General features: G+C 38.3%; 1 protein-coding gene across 5 annotated transcripts in view; it reads left to right on the top strand.

Moving 5' to 3' along the window:
- The window catches only part of LCLAT1 (lysocardiolipin acyltransferase 1), a 185,335-nt gene that overhangs the window by 22,528 nt on the left and 148,257 nt on the right, over positions 1 to 14,550 (top strand). The window contains exon 2 of one of the 5 annotated variants that reach the window (XM_047852956.1): positions 8,796 to 8,846. The exons of the other annotated variants lie outside the window; for them this stretch is intronic. The gene's annotated coding sequence lies outside the window, so the exon portion shown is untranslated. The remainder of the gene's footprint in view (positions 1 to 8,795; positions 8,847 to 14,550) is intronic. 5 annotated transcript variants of the gene reach the window in all.

The following is a 14,550-nucleotide window of genomic DNA, read 5'->3' as shown; positions in this document are numbered from 1 at the left end:
GCCATCCTTGTTGAGTAAGTAGTACTATTTCATTGTGGTTTTGATTTGCATTTCTCCAATGGCAAAGACTATGTGAGCATCTTTTCATGTGCTTGTTGGCCATTTGTATGTCCTCTTTGGAGAAAGGTCTATTCACATCCTTTGTCCTTTTTAAAAAGTTATTTGTCTTTTTGTGGTTGAGTTATGAGAGTTGCTTACTTTCTGGATACTAAACCCTTGATTTGCAAACATTTTCTTTTATTCTGTGGGTTGTCTTTTTATTTTGTTGATAGTATCCTTTGGATGTACAAAAGTTTTAAATTTTGATTAAGTCCAATTTATCTATTTTTTTCTTCTGTTGCTAGGGCTTTTAGTCATATTTAAGAATCCATTGTCAAATCTGAAGTTATGAAGATTGATCTGTGTGTTTTCTTCTAACAGTTTTATAGTTTTAGCTCTTGCATTTAAGTTGTTGATCCTTTTGAGTTAATTTTTGTCCACGGGTATGATAGGTCAACTTCGTTCTTTGCATGTGGATGTCCACTTACTACCATTTATTGCAGACTGTTCTTTCCTCATTGAATGGTCTTGGCACCCTTGTCAAAAATCAGTTGACCATAGATGTATGGGTCTATTTCTGTATTCTCACAGTTCTATTCCGTTGGTCTGCATGTCTCTTCTTATGCCTGTAGCACACTGTTTTGATCATTGTAAGCTTTGTAGTAAGATTTGAAGTCGAGAAGTGTGATCCTTCAACTTTGTTCTCCTTTTTCAGTACTGTTTGGCTACTTGCAATACTTTGTAATTCTATATGAATTTGAGGTTCAGCTTTTTTATTTCTGTAAAAAAAGGCCTTTGGAATTTTGATAGAGATTACATTGAATCTGTAGATTTATTTTAGGGGGAAGCTTTCAGTCTTTCACTCTTAAGCATGATGTTAGCTGTGGGCTTTTCATAAATACCCTTGTTTTTCTTTTAAGTTAAACAAATTTTTCTAATTGGAATTAATTGCAAAACTTGAAGCTAATTTAAAATTTTTTCCAGTTTATGGGAAGTAGTCTCAAAATTGAGAACAGAAGTAGTTTTTACATGTTAGTAATTTTTGTATTTAGTGGTTACATGGCCAGGAATATACAGAAAACATTTATGGTAAAGGGGAAAAAAGGAGACAGGGCCTTCAGACCTCCTCATTGAGTATAGGGTTTTACACCCTGAACTGTTACAGTTGACAATTGTATCTACTTCTAAGGCTTCACTTTTATTATTGGCTTGTGAAAAAGTACATATTGAGACTTCTAAATTTAAAGTTTTTCATGTGTTAATTTTTTTTCTTGATTTGAAATACATGTTCATAAATATTAGTTTTGTTTGTTTTGTTTTGTGTTCCCTGAGGCTTACACAAGAGGATAAGGATCATGGACCAATGGCTACATCAGAAATTGCTCAGAAAAATGGAAACTTTTTTTTTTTCTTCTTATCAAAATGGAAGTGCCCTTAGAGTTATAATACATATTGTTCTTGCATTTGGTAAACTGCCTTATTACTTGAATTTTCTATAGATATTTTAATGGCATTCAGATAGGTTTTGGGCAAATTAAAAAAAAAATTATTTATTTATTTTGAGAGAGTTAGGGAGGGGCAGAGAGAGAGAGAGAATCCTAGGCAGCCTCCGCCCTGTGGGGGCACTTCCCCATGTGGGGCTCCATCTCTCAAACCAAACTGTGAGGTCACAATCTGAGCCCAGATCAAGAGTTGGATGCTTAACTGACTGAACCACCCAGGCGGCCCTGTGCAAAATATTTTTGATAGACCAGGTCTTGGAAGTATTGTTTTGTAGAGAGGCAGGAGATACTACCTTTTTTACTCATTTCAGATATTTTCAGTTTTCTTAAATAGTTTTGGGAAAGAACCCAAGAGTCCTGTTAGATAATTTTGCTTCGTTAAGTCTTGCCAGCAACTCCCCCTCCCTCCCTGCCCCGAATCTTTTGTGCCATGTTTAGCTAATGCATTAAGTGAGACTTTTAAATCAAAGATAAGGAAGAGGAAAGATTATCTGTGAATCATTGTGTTGCCTGAAACTATTTTTTTTTTGCGTTAAACAAATTATATCCTTCTCTCCAACCTCTCTGGAGTATAAAACATAGTGTAATGATTTGTTGTGTCTGAATATAGTTGATTTTTGACATACAGTAGTATAAGTATATCCATGGCCTCACCAGTCAATGGAGGGCAGGTGTTTCCTCTTGGAAGATAGTTTGCCTATATATATTTATAAACATATACATATATAAATATATATAATAAAAATGTATATAAATATAAAATAAATGAGACTGTTCTGAACAAGAGCAGGATGTGTGTGTGTGTGTGTATGTTTTAGTCAGGGTTCTCCAGAGAAGCAGAACCAGTAGAAGATAGATATTTATATATATCCATTTTTAAAATGTATTTATGTATATTTATTTTTTATTATTATATATTGTTTTATAATGTAATACAATGTAATGTAATGTTATTTATTATTACATATATATGCACATACGTGTGTGTGTGTGTGTGTGTGTGTGTGTGTGTGTGTGTGTAGAGAGAGAGGAAGTAGGAAGAAAGATTTATGAAAAATTACTCACCTGGTTATGGAGTTTGAGAAATCTCATGATCTGTTCTCTGCAAGACTGAGACTCAGGAAAGCCAGTTGTGTCATTCAGTCTGAGTCTGAAGGCCTGAGAACCCAGGGGAGCTGAGGGTGTAAATCCCAGTCCTAGGGCCACAGAAGATGAGATGTCCTACCTAGCTCAGTGAGGTAGGCAAAAAAGGGGTGAGTTCCTCTTCCTCTGCTTTTTGTTTTATTCAGGCCCTCAACATATTGGATGATGCCCACCCACATTGGAGAGGGCAATCTGTTTTACTGAGTCCACCAGTTCACATTCTAATCTCATCTGGAAGCACCCTCACAGACACATCCTGAAACAGCATTGTCCCTGGCCACACTGGCCCATAAAATTAGCCATCACATTGTAATTAGTAGAAGGGGTTGATATCTATTATGATGCTTTTTTAATTTTAGTGTCTTTGGGGTAAAGAGAGCATGTAGATGGAGAAGAATCCGGTGAGTTTAGGAACCACCCATTCTCTTGACTTAGATCACTTGAATTTGGAACATCTGCTTTGACCCTGTTATCAGTATGTTTCTTATTTCTTTACTTCCCTTTATACTTCTCTATAATTATATTATTTTTTAATGTTTATTTTTGAGAGAGAGAGAGGGAGGAAGGGAGGGAGGGAGGGAGGCAGTGGGAGGGGTACAGAGAGAGGGAGACAGCGAATCCAGGCTCTGCCCTATTGGCACAAAGCCTGATGTGGAGCTCCAACTCACAAACCGTGAGTACCTGACCTGAATTGAAGTCGGATGCTCAACCGACTGAGCCACCCAGGCACCCCTCCATCATTTTATATATATATATATATATATATATATATATATACACACACACACACACACACACAAATATACAAAATATATATACATAATATATAATATATATAATATACATATATATATTTGTATTTGTATTTATATTTATGTTTTATTCATTTTTAAGAGAGAGAGAAAGAGAGAGAAAGAATGAGTGGGGGAGGGGCAGAGAGAGAGGGAGACATAGAATTCATGAAGCAGGCTCCAGGCTCAGGCTCCAGGCTCTGAGCTGTCAGCACAGAGTCCGACACCGGACTCGAACCTGTGAACCCTGAGATCATTGACCTGAGCCGAAGTCGGACGCTTAACAGACTGAGCCATCCAGGTACCCCATGATTATATGCTTGATAATTTATGAAACCAAACAAAGACTCTTGTGTTGCTATTTTTGCTGAAGTGATATAAACATTTACCTACATTTATGGGTGTGTAGATGAATGTGGACACATTCAAAGGGATGGCACATTTTGAGAATCTTTTATTGAGCAGAGACTATCAACTTATTTGTCTTCTGACATGAATTCTTGGTTGTTTTAATTTTTAAAGGGAAACATTAAATGGTCAGTGGAGGTGAGTGGACAGCACCTCACTGTGGTGGTTGTTCACTGGCTTGACCATCATCTACACTCTGAACATGGGCTTTGCAGGTTCTGAAACCTGATTTCCTTGCTTCATCCAGAGCTCATGACCTCATTCATGCCAATGAAATTCATAAGGTATTGATTCCTCAAAAGCCTGTTTATTAATTTACATGGGGAGATGGGCCTTTCCAGAAAGTCCAGTTATACTCACTGTTTGGAGTATTTTTTGTGTTGATAATCTAAGTACTGAACAACATCTACGTATTGAACAATGTCTTACCAATAGTAAAAACGTTGACTAGTGCATTAAATGATGATATGGTGATTTACACAGATAGAAAAATAAACTTATGTTAAAGATTTTATTTAACTCATAATAAATTAGAGAATCAGGCAAATGGTATAACTGATTCAGAGGGAAAAAAAATCAAAAGCCCTGCAAATTGATCTGAAGTAAAGGAATGCTGAAATGGATTGCAAGTGGAGACACAAGTGGGTGGGGGATTCTGTGGGTGAGGGGATTCTGTGGAGCCCTCTACCTGATGGGATGGAATCTGCATGTGAGCTGTGAAATTTCACATACAGTGGGAATGCGATGAGGTGGAAGGGTGTGCTATAAACAATTCTTCTTTTTCCTTGTTTTTTCTTTCCATGTATCACTGTGAACGTATGTTGTGAATTACGATGAGTGGGAGTCAGAGGGTATTCGAGGGCAGTTCTTCCTCTTGGGACCGTCTTGGAGCTAACTGAACCTTTAGAGTTGTACCATCACTTTGTTAATGAATGTGGGCATTTCAAAATAATTTGGTTTTAGATCATTTAAATAATTGGTTATACACAGGTCCAGATTTGGATTTTCTTAAAGAAGTTGATAATTTTCTTTTGGGCACTGGGTCCTTTCATGGAAAGCTGTGGTTACTCGGAGTATGGCTGCAAGGAGCAGTAATAAATGTAATCTGGTTTTGTATGCTTTTCTTTTATAAACATGTAATTATTAAAATTGCTTAAAATTGTTGGGAGGCCTTGTTGTGGGATTGGAAAAAGCCCATGCTTTATGATAATCTGAATTACTTACTTTATTCCCAGGGACATTTAAGTATTAATGATTTTATAACCTTTCTTTGAATCTTTCTGAACATGTATGTTAGTGTATATTTAAATGAATAATTTAAACATTAACATACTTGTATTATACAACTGGGTGCAGTATTTCTCTCAGCCAGAATAAATGTTGAATGATTTTTTTCTGATAGATGATTTCTCCTAATATTGCCTAATATTGCCCTCTAGTGAATTCATCCGTTCAGATAGGAAGTTTATGAGAGTAATTAGGACAGTGAGAACTTCAAAAGGAACATTCTGGTAATTAGAATTGTTCTGTATGCCTTGTTGGTATAGCAAGTTTCTGTCTCTGGAAATATTTAAGCAAATATTTGATAATTTCCCATGACTCTTATTGTTGAAGTAAGTGAAATTGTTCCAGATACTTCTAAAATCTACTTCAACTTCAAGGTTCTAGATTCCGTATGAGTAATTAGTCTTCAGTCAATAAATACTGAACATCCACATAGTGTTAGCACTGTCCTGAGGGTTGTGAAGTTTTCAAAAGTAGTGTTAGTGAAGTGACTTCAAGTAACTTTTTAATATACCAGTTTGAAGAAAACAATAGTTGCTAACCTTTGCTGAATATTTACTCTGTCCCTGGAGCTACTCAGAATTTACCCTATGTCATTTAAGCTTCACAATAATCATGAGGTAGGTAGCATTTTTAGTGCTATTTTACCAATGTAGAAATTGAGACCCAGCGAGGTTAAATAATTTGCCTAAAGTCATACAGTAAGTGGTGAAAGCAGGAAGGACCAGCTTATATTAAATAGTGGGTAGGTAAAGGTACACTGTTATTGTTTATAGGTTGGCAGCTCTCTGATGAGGTATTTAGTTGTCTGTAACAAGCTAGCTCGGATTACTTTTGGATACATTATCTTTACATTGCCACACTTCATAGGTGTGGTTTCTTGTTCCCTTCAGTCACAGAAATGGTAGTTTTATAGTTTGCACCTAACTTTTTTAGTCCATTTAAGGTTATTGGCCCATTACATACTTAAAGACTTATTTGACAGAATGATACAGTCTTTCCTTCCTAGTTTACCTCCTGTAAAACATCCATTATTTAAAGCTTAGAGACTCCAGTGCTCATTCTTTTTTTTTTTTTTTTTAATTTTTTTTTTCAACATTTATTTATTTTTGGGACAGAGAGAGACAGAGCATGAATGGGGGAGGGGCAGAGAGAGAGGGAGACACAGAATCGGAAACAGGCTCCAGGCTCTCAGCCATCAGCCCAGAGCCCGACGCGGGGCTCCAACTCACGGATCGCGAGATCGTGACCTGGCTGAAGTCGGACGCCCAACCGACTGCGCCACCCAGGCGCCCCTCCAGTGCTCATTCTTGTGCTTAACAATTCCTTGAGGACATTTTTGACTTTCAACGTTTCTTTTGGCCACTTATCATCATCTTCATTGGATTTCAAGGCTAATATAGCTCTTGTCCTTTGGTTTTCCTCACCCAGACTTAGTAGAAATTGACTTCTCCATTTGTTGGTAAATTAATTTCATCAAGTTGGGATCTGTTTTTTTCGTTACCCTGAATTCTACCTATTTGTGGTATACTAGGTTCAGTGTTAGTTGTACAGAGACAATGTAGGATACATCTTCACTATAATTATTGGAAAGAAAAGGTGAGCCACAAGAAACGGAATGTTATGTTGTGATATAAAGGTAGATTTTTCTCATTTCTGGAAACTTTGTTATCCATTCTGAAACTATTTCTTCGCTCCAAAACTTTTGTATGCGGTTTCTAACTTGTATATAATATGTTGTAGATTAGTGTGACCTTAATGGCCTGAATACTCCCGAAGCACCATCTCTCCTTTAGTTCCGTGTGACCTAAGGACTAGATGTTATCAACATGCCCCTTTATCTTTCCATTTAGAGTGAGAAATGAGAGAGAATGTGAGAAGGAATGGGATAGGTAGCTTTCCTAATGGAAGGGGAGTTGCTCGGAATTGCCCACCCCAGGATTTTAAAAAGTCCAGAAGGACTGAATGGGGCTGCAGTGAAGAACATTTCAGTGAATGTAGGAACTTAGAAAAATTCCATGTGATTGTGCTTTCTGGTGAAAACAGACCTACTTTTTAGGGTTTCTTGAGATTTTGTGATCCCCTGCCCCTACCTCATTTCTCTTTGTCTTTCTCCTCCCAGAGTTTTTTATAGCATTGAAAATCTCAAGGGCTTGCTTAAGGGGTAGAAATTATGGGATAAGTTGTGGTCTGAATTCTGTGGCCCAGGATCTGGGAACATAAAGTGAAGAGTATTGGTGAGGGATTAAAAAAATAGGCATAAGCTGGTCACAGAGGCATTTTGAAGAAAAGACAGGGAGATAGGAGTTAACATGAGATGGGGGGGTATTAAGATAGAGTTTTATAAATTATTATTTGAAGTTAGGTGTTTGTTCATAGTAGTTAAAGACTGTGTTGTTATTAGTGCTATTTTTAGGTATGTTTAAGTAAAGTTGGCTTTTGCAGGCTGATCTGAAAACGTGGTTACTGTGTATTATATAATTTCTATGAGAAAGTGCATTCTGAATTACAAACCACCGATTTAAAAGCAAAGTTTTGGAATGCTACCTGTTCATAATTTGGGACTGTTGTCTCTGTCCATATTTTGTCAGAATTACTAATTTGAGACATTTCTAATCTGGGAACCAAAATTTTATTTGACTGTAAATTAAATAAACCTCTCTGGAATAGTGATACGTATAAAAATAAATGACTTCTACCCCAAACCTCATAATCTCATCGAATGCCACAAGTTAGAGAAGATTACATTTATTTAAAAAGTTTTTATTGAAGTAACCAGATACTACAGTAATATTTGGCATAGTGTTTGTAACTTAAGACTTGGTTTTGTATTATGTAAGCATTAAAAAATACCTTTTAAGATTTAAATGGACTTCTGAGTGCTGATCATGTCACATAGTAAAGGGGAAATCAGGCCTTCTGAGATCCAGTTGGATTGCCCAATTGCTGTGTTTCTTTGACTAAGTCATTTTCCTCTTCTGGGCCTAAGCTTCTTCATCTACAAAATAAGAGCATTCATTAGCAGCATTATTCATAATAGCTAAAACCTGGAAAACATTCTGACATCTAACAGAATAGATAAATTTTGGTATATATTTACAGTTAAATACTATACAGCAATGGAAAAGAATGGGCCATTCCCACAGGTATTAATATGGATAAATTTTGCACATATAACTTTGAGGTAACCAGATACAGAAGAGTATATACTTGTTGATTTCATTTCAGTAAAGTTAAAAAACAGCACTAACTATAGTCCTAGGAGTCAAATAGTGGTTACAGTCAGATTGGGGGTAGTTAATGATTGGGAGGGAGCATGCATGAAGGAGGCTTCTGGGCTGCAGTAATTTGTGTCTTGATCTGGGTATACTTTGTAAAAAGTCATCAAACTGTATACTCGTAGGAGTTGTGCCCTTCACTGTGCTTTACTGTGTGCTTCAGTTTAAAAAAGGCTGAAACTGTGCACTAAAACAGAATACAAAAAAAAAAAAAGTAAAAGAAACAAGGTTTGAACAAGGTTCAAAACCTCAGCTGTGACACTAAAAAAATTATTTTAGGCAATTCATTGACTTCCCTGAGTCTTAATGATTCTATAAGGTGGAAATAATACCTGCTTTCTGTATTTCAGTTGAAGTAAACATTGGAAAACATGTTGGAGACTAGGAAATACTCTCTGAATGTAAGATGACATTTTTTCTGTTATTCTTTTGTATTACTTGTATTTCTTGTATGGTTATAACTTTTAAATAGAAAGAACTCTGTATAAATTCAAAAACAATAAAAGGACCAAGAATTGAAAGACATTGTGATCAACTCAACCATATTTATTTATACCCGCTTTTGGATTCCTGAAAAAACATAAAATGGCAGTCGCAGTTCATCTGATCTTCCCCATTTTTTATACTAAGCAATTCAGCAAGTACTAATTGAGCTCTTTCCGAGTGTGCTGGGTTTTATGCTGAGGCTATAATCGTGAGCAGTATCAGTACGGTTCTCACAACCATAAAACTGTAAAACTAAAATTCTGGAGAGAGTTTCAGGCCTAAAACAGGAAAACAGATGAATGAACAAAGTAACCGCAAGTTGTAATGAGAGTCATAAAAGATGTGATCAGGATTGAGGAAGGAGAAAAAGTAGTGCTCTCACCACTACTAACTACTAACTGCTAACTACTATTAACTAGGTCAGCCTTAGTGACAGCTTCTTTTTTTTTTCTAAATTTTTTTTTTTCAACGCTTTTTATTTATTTTTGGGACAGAGAGAGACAGAGCATGAACGGGGGAGGGGCAGAGAGAGAGGGAGACACAGAATCGGAAACAGGCTCCAGGCTCCGAGCCATCAGCCCAGAGCCTGACGCGGGGCTCGAACTCACGGACCGCGAGATCGTGACCTGGCTGAAGTCGGACGCTTAACCGACTGCGCCACCCAGGCGCCCCAAGTGACAGCTTCTTTAAGGGGACAACACTAAGTTGACACCTAAAAAGAAGAAAGGAAGGTAGTTAAGCCAAAGTCTGAAAAGACCATTTTAGGCATTGTGATCAGTTTGCACAAAGCCCCAAGGCAGGAAGTAGCCTGTGAGAGAACCAGATGGGAGAGAGCCCTTGGAATGTGGGCGAAAGGGAATGAGAGGTGATATACTTGGAAAGGTGAGGGTGGGAGCCAACCTAGGTAAGACTTGTAGATTTTGGGTAAACATTTGATTTTTATTCTAGGCTCAGTGGAAAACCATTAAAGGGTCTTAAACAGGGAAATGATAATCAGGTTCCCATTTTTGTTTGTTTGTTTTTGTTTTGTTTTGCTTTGTTTTATTTTGCCACAATACAGAGAAAGGACTGGCTGTAGGTGGGGATATGGTTTGGCCAAGACTGAAAGAGAGGAAGTCAGTAATAGTTCAAGCAAAAGATGATGATGGCCTGGGTTAAGGTGGTGGCAATGGCAATTGATGAAAAATGTTAGATTTAGGATGTATATTTGGAGATAAAGTTGACAGAACACTTGCTGATTTTATTGGATTTTGGGAGTGTGAGGGAAAGGGAAAAATGAAAGGTAGGTCCTGGGTTTCTTGGTAGAGAATTGGGGTAGATGCTGATGCCATTTACAGAGATGGAGAAAAATGATTGCTGAGTGGACAGAGAGGAAGGGACAGGAATAATATATTTATTCTGGATGTGTTCAGTTTGACAGAACTTTTAAACACCCAGGTGTCAGGTAACCAGCTGAATCTGAGAGTCTGGAGCTCAAGAGGAGAAGGTTGGGTTGGAAATACCTTTCAGAAAGGTCAGCACAGGGACAATGGAGAGGAAGGAGGGAGGGGAAAGAGGATGGAGAGAAGATGACCAGTGTCCCAGTGGGAGGAAGCCCCAGCATTTAGAGGTCCCATAGAGGAGAGGTGGAGCCAACCAAGGGGACCAGGAGAGAGGGGCCAGCGAGGTCAGAGGCAGACCAGGAGAATGGTGTCACAACAGCCAGCAGAGGCTAGCATTTCAAGGAGGAGGTGGCCATTCATGTGGAATGCTGAGAGGTGGAGTAGAGCGAGGACAGAGAAGTGGGCAATGGATTTGGCAGCGTGACAAGTGGGCTTTTGTGGGGTGCCTGGGGGGCTCAGTCGGTTGGGCGTCCGACTTGGGCTCGGGTCATGATCTCGTGGTCTGTGAGTTCAAGCCCTGCGTCAGGCTCTGTGCTGACAGCTCGGAGCCTGGAGTCTGCTTCAGATTCTGTGTCTCCCTCTCTCTCTGCCCTTCCCCTGCTCACACTCTGTTTCTCTTTCAAAAGTAAATAAACATTAAAAATTAAAAAAAGAAAGCAGACTTTTTTCCTGAAGTAGTTTAAGTGGAAAGGTAGAGGCTGAAAGCTGGACTGTAGTTGACTGAAGAGGAAATGGGAAGTGAGGGACCATGCACTGTGATGCATTTTCCTTGACGTGTATGAGGAATCTTAAAAATCCATTCAGCAAACTTGGGGGTGGGGGTGCTTCCCCCACCCTCACCCTACCCCACTCCCTTAAGTGTCTGTAGGAGGTTAGCATTGGCCTTTAGCCTCCCAGTACTTTTCCTTTAGTTACCATTCGATTGTTCATTTAAAAGCTTCTGAATTTCAGGGGCACCTGGGTGGCTCAGTCAGTCGAGCCTCCGACTTTTGATTTCAGCTCAGGCCCTGATCCTAGGGTCGTGGGATCTAGCCCTGCGTTGGTTCCACGTTAAGTGGAATGAGATTCTCTCTCTCCTTCTGCCCCTCTCCGCAACTCGTGTGCTCTCTCTGAAAAATGAAATGAAATGAAATAAAATGATTTTAAGAGCTTCTGAATTTCATAGGTGGCTTCCACTGTAGAGTTAAATGTTCAATCTGTGTTAACTTCTAGAGTTAGTATTCTATTAAATTAAAACTTGGAGTATTTACCTTTTCAGGAAAGTAATTATAAGCCTTGGAAATTATGCAAGGACTATTTCATCTTGAAACACTTAGAAATTCATTTTGGTTTTTTGTAATTACAGTGTTTCAGTAGGAGAGACATCTAAACAGGGATTGCATTTGCCAGTTATGTACATGTTCTTGTTCTAAACTAAGCACTGTTCCTGCGGTTTGGACTTTTCCTTTATAAATAGAATTTTAATCCATGTAGGTTAAATTTTTTTCCAGACATGTTATAATTAGCACTGGCTACAACTTAATCCTAAAATGTATGTAAGAAATTTAATAATATTTTATAAGCACTCCTTCCATTAAATGAAAGCAAGTAGAAATTTTTTGAATATTTAAAAAATCCTCTGTTTTTCCATAATAGTGTGGAAAGCTAGTATGGCCACTTAAAAAGAAGCAATCATGTTGCCTGCTTGGTCCTGTCACTGGGAATATTACTTATATTTTGCAGTCACTTGGTCTTACATACCATGACAGCTCATTCATAAATTCTTTTGATTATACCATGCATTAATGCAGTTATCTAGAAAAAAATTATTGTAGGATCTTACTTTCCAAATGTGATTGGTCTGTCAATTCAGGCCCACTGCACTGACCAACACACAGACTTCCTTAAATTCTAAGGACAGGCAGTTTGGATTATAGGAGATTGTTCAGGAGAGTTGTTAAGAAGCATCTTCTGGAATAAGACCCGTCTGGGATCTTAGTTTTTTACTTTCTAGGTAATCAAAAATAAGGAAAGTTTGAAAAACTGTTACAGCCAGCAAGAGACAGTGTGCACATGTGCACATGTGGGAGGGGCAGAGAGAATCCCAAGCAGTCTCCACACCAGCAACACAGAGTCTGACATGGGGCTTGAACCCACAAACTGAGATCATAACCTGAGCCGAAACCGAGTTGGATGCTTAACCAACTGAGCCACCCAGATGCTCTTTAATTAAACCCTTAATGGATTTTAAAGGCAATTCTGCTTTTCTTTTCGCAAACCTTGAAGACAACAGGCAGTGTGGTGTATGGGAAAGAATATCGAACTAGGAATTAGACCTCACTTTAAGTCCCTAGTTTGGCTCTAAATAGTGAGGTTTGGGGCAGTTTCTTTCACCTTTAGACACTTTGTTTTCTTAGTGGTAAAATGAGAGAGTTGGACTAAATGATGTTTAACTGTGAAATTGACTTCCATTGACATCTAGGTGAGAAATGTACTCAGAGCATTTTGGGAGGATTTACCCTTCCAGGGTTGTCTCACAAGAAAATTGTCATTGACTTATGTTTACATCTCATTTTCAGTCAACCATGTATTATGTTTCTTGATGATTCATCATATTCTCTATAGCAGGATGTGACTCCTAAATTGCTCGAAAACCCCAAAATGGCATTCCAAGTTTGAAGATTTGTTGCCATTCATTGAGGATGATCACTAGAATGTGCTAAAGGTTTTATAGGAATTTCTCAAAAAGGAGTTTGAAAGATATTTTAAGCGTAGTGTTGTTGGAGTGAGTATTTTAACCTCCCAAGTCTGTCTTTTTGTAAATTTTTTTTTTTATGTTTTATTTTATATTTGAGAGAGAGAGAGAGAGAGAGCATGAGCAGGGGAGGGGCAGAGAGACAGAGACAGAATCTGAAGCAGGCTGCAGACTCAGAGCCCGGCACAGGGCTCGAACTCACAAGCCACGAGATCATGACCTGAGCCAAAGTTGGATGCTTAACCGACTGAGCCACCCAGGCACCCCCAAGTCTGTTTTTTTGAATCATATAGGTCTCATTTGGAAATAATGATTTTTCATGTTTTTTTTTTTTTAAGTTGATTTACTTTATAGGCTTTCATTGTACTCTGTGGCCCTAGATTTGAGACTCCTAGTTTAAATTTTTAGTGTTTTCTCAGTGTCTTATAACTCTTAGCTTTACTATTTAAAAAAATTTTTTTAATGTTTATTTATTTTCTGAGAGAGAGAGTTTGTGAGAGAGTGGGGGAGGGGCAGAGGGAGAGGGAGATACAGAATCCAAAGCAGGCTCCAGGCTCTGAGCTGTCAGTACAGAGCCTGACGCGGGGCTTGAACTCATGAACCACAAGATCATGACCTGAGCCGAAGTCAGACTCTTAACTCACTGAGTCACCTAGGTGCCCCTCTTAGCTTTACTATTAACCAGTATTTTTTAAATTGTAATTTTAAGATAGTAGCACTAGAAGAGTATTATGGGCAAGAGCTGTGTTGTGCAGTATAGAATCCCTAGTGCAGATGTAGTTTCTGTTTCTTTGTCCACAAGCTTAGGGGAATGCTAAAGCTTATCCATAAATTTACTAAATCTTAGCCATCACATTTTAATATGACTAAAACTGGTATGATGAGCATGTTCCAGTATGTGAATGTTTGCTTAAGTGTGTATGATTTAGTAACATATTTGCCAGACTCTTAAAAAAATATATTTATTTTGAGAGAGAGCAAGCTTGAGCAGGGGAGGGGCAGAGAGAGAACAAGAGAATCCCACGCAGGCTCCATGCTTCTGGCTGGCAGCCCAACAAGGTGCTTGATACCACAAACCATGAGATCATGACCTGAGCCAAAATCAAGAGTCAGGTGCTCAAAACACTGAGCCACCTAGGCACCCCTGCCAGATATTTTTAAAAAGTGATTACATTTTTAAAGAATTAAATTGAACTATTTATCAAATACTATTTCATTTTGCTAAATGTATGGTAAATTAGGTGCGCCTGGGTGGCTCAGTGGGTTAAGTGTCCGACTTCTGCTCAGGTCATGATCTTGCTGTCTGTGGGTTCAAGCCCCGCGTCAGGCTCCGTGCTGATGGCTCAGAGCCTGGAGCCTGCTTCGGTTTCTGTGTCTCCTCCTCTCTCTGCCCCTCCCATGCTTGCGCTCTGTCCCTGTCTCTCAATAATAAATAAATATTAAAAAAAATTAAAAATAAATGTGTGGTAAATTAAATTTTAGCAAACTGAAATTTATTTACAG

The sequence above is a fragment of the Prionailurus viverrinus genome, chromosome A3 (assembly GCF_022837055.1).
Source record: "Prionailurus viverrinus isolate Anna chromosome A3, UM_Priviv_1.0, whole genome shotgun sequence".
In the NCBI taxonomy this organism is placed as follows: Eukaryota; Metazoa; Chordata; class Mammalia; order Carnivora; family Felidae; genus Prionailurus; species Prionailurus viverrinus.
This window is presented reverse-complemented; position numbering and strand designations above follow the sequence as displayed.